The sequence below is a fragment of the Myotis davidii genome, unplaced genomic scaffold (assembly GCF_000327345.1).
Source record: "Myotis davidii unplaced genomic scaffold, ASM32734v1 scaffold1949, whole genome shotgun sequence".
In the NCBI taxonomy this organism is placed as follows: Eukaryota; Metazoa; Chordata; class Mammalia; order Chiroptera; family Vespertilionidae; genus Myotis; species Myotis davidii.
In genome coordinates, this window is record NW_006300366.1 from 451,859 (window position 1) to 454,835 (window position 2,977).

Below are 2,977 nucleotides of genomic sequence, written 5' to 3' on the forward strand. Positions count from 1 at the left end.
TCTCTCTAAATATCAATAAACTAGTCTTTAAAATAAAAAAAATAAAGTGTCCTAGCCAGTTTGGCTTGGTGGATAGAGCGTCAGCCTGTGGACTGAAGGGTCCCAGGTTCGATCCCAGGCAAGGGCACATGCCTGGGTTGTGGGCTCAATCCCTAGGGATCGTGCAGGAGGCAGCCAACCAATGATTCTCTCTCATCATTGATGTTTCTATCTCTCTCTCCCTCTTTCTTCCTCTCTGAAATTAATAAAAATATATTTAAAAAGTAAAAAATAAAGTAATTATCCCCAAAACTAATTTTTTACATTCATTTGAAATACATAGAAAACCGAGGCAAGAATACTGTTCAACAGTGACTACTTCTATAAACTTTTTCCACTTATAAGTCAAATTCATTGATGTATAACATAAAATGCACCTATTTAAGTGAATAGTTTTTGAGTTTTGATAAATATATTCACCTATAAAACCACCATCTAATCAAGGTATAGAATATTTCAAAAAACCTCTGCTTTCCTGCCTGATGCTGCCTCCTGCTGCGTCTCCACCATGACCTTGGACCCAGCTTCATCCTCCTCAGACTGTCCTGAGTCCTGGAGCCCTCCGAGAACCCCAGCGTTGTGATCAGTGATGATGAACCAGGTTATGACCCAGATTTATTTTGTTATGCCTAATTATTACACTGAGCATTTTGAAAAGGTCTTTCTTCCTTCTGTACTAATTATGAAAAGGACCCAATAGTTTGTTCGAGATGTGATGAAGGAGATGTCAGGCCATCACATCCTAACCCTGTGCATACTCAAGAGTTGCTATAAATTCTTTGCTGACCTACGGACTACATCAAAGCACTGAACAGAAATAGTGATAGATCCATTCCTATGACTGTATATTTTGTCAGACTGAAGAACTACTGGTAATGACCAGTCAACAGGGGACATAAAAGTAATTGGCGCCGAAGCCGGTTTGGCTCAGTGGATGGAGCGTCGGCCTGCGGACTGGGAGGTCCCAGGTTCGATTCCGGTCAAGGTTGCGGGCACATCCCCAGTGGGGGATGTGCGGGAGGCAGCTGATCGATGTTTCTCTCTCATCGATGTTTCTGGCTCTCTGTCTCTCTCCCTTCCTCTCTGTGAAGGTTCAATAGAATATACTTTTTAAAAAAAAAGTAATTGGCAGAGATTGTCTCGCAACTTGAACTGAAAAGAATGTCTTGATTGTTGAAGATATGTGACACTGGCAAACACAATGCAAATCTTGCTTTTCTTGATCAAGCAACATAATCCAAAGCTGATCAGAGTCTCAAGCTTGCTGGTAAAAAGGACCCCTCCAGCCCGGCCTGTGTGGCTCAGTGGTGTGGACCCATAACCAGGAAGTCACAGTTAGATTCCTGGGCAGGCCACGTGCCTGGCTTTCAGCTCAATCTCCAGCAGGTGGCGTGCAGGAGGCAGTTGATGGGTGATTCTCATCATTGATGTTTCTATCCCTCTCTACCTCTTCCTTCTTCTCTCTGAAATCAATAAAAACGTATTTTAAAAAATTTTTAAAGGAGCCCTCAAAGTGATGGATATAGGCCAAACTTGGTTGTATTTTAAATTCCAGACAATTTGTTATAGGGTATGCCCTTTACTATAATGAATACTTCAGGGACTTGAATTGTATTTGTGTTATTAGTAAAACTGGGAAAACAAAATACAAAGCCTAGGTTGATTGTTCAATTTGACTTTTGGAAACATCTGGAGTCCCATGTGAAATCACCAGTGAAGTTCTCAAATGTTCTAGTTCTGTAGTCAGCTTATTGCTTGTATCTTCTGAGAACTTTATCTGTTTTGTATTTAAGATATAGAATATTTACTCTCATGTCCCTCTGCAGCCAATTCTGCCCTCTCCCACCCACTCGCAGGTCCAGGCAATCACTGATCTGCTTTCTGTCACTATAAATTAGTTTTACTGTTCTAGAATTTCATGTAAATAGAATTGGATGATGTATTTTTTGTGTCTGGCTTCTTTGAGTAAGCACAGTGCTTTCGACATTCACCCATGTTAATGTGTGTATTAGTGGTTCATTACTTTTATTGCTGAATAGTATTCCATTGTTAATGTATTAGAATTTATTCGCACACTGATGAATATTTGAGTTGTTTCCAGTTTGGTGTTATTATGAATAAAGCTGCTGTGAACACTTATGTGCAAGTCTTTTTATATTTTTCACTTCTCTTAAATAAATGCCCGAGAGTAAAATTGTTTGGCATACATTTAGTTTTTTATAAGAACCTGCCAAGTAATTATACCATTTTTCATTCTTACCAGAAATTTATGAAAGTTACACATCAAAATTACAACTAAATTATATACATACTCACCAATACTTGGAATTGTCAACCGTTTCATACATCACTGTGGTTTTATTTTGCATTTCTTTGATGACTAATGATACTGAGTATCTCTTCATGTAACTTTTGGCTATTTCTTCCAAATCTACTCTTGTGAAATGTCTGATTAAAACATTTACCTTTTCGTTGGATTGCTCTGCTTTTAATTAAGTTGTAAGAAAACTCATTTACATAGTTTAGATACAAATTATTTGTCAAATGCATATATTGTGATTATTTTTCTCCCAGTCTGTGCTTTGCCTTTTAATTTTTCTAATAGTGTCTTTCAAAGAGCAGAAGGTTTTTAATTTTGATGAAGTCCTATTTATCAAATTTTTCTTTTATGACTAGTGATATTTTGTATCCTATCTAGGAATTTTTTGCCGATTCCCATGGTTTTATTTTGTGCTTTCTTCTAGGAAATTTATAGTTTTAGCTTTAAGTTCAAGACTATGATCCAGTCCAAGTTAACTTTTATATGTACCTAAAAGCCCAATGCACTAACGTCATGCAAGGGGCTCGGCCCTCGCAGCCGCAGCGGCTGCCTTGGTCTTCTCAGTCCTGGCTTCGTCCGGAAGGTCATCCAGATGGTCTTCCGCTGTTCGGCCATCCG

General features: G+C 38.5%; 1 pseudogene; it reads left to right on the top strand.

The window, feature by feature from the left end:
- LOC102760994 overlaps positions 1 to 1,697 on the top strand; it is a 2,243-nt pseudogene extending 546 nt beyond the window's left edge.
- Positions 1,698 to 2,977: the final 1,280 nt, after the last annotated feature.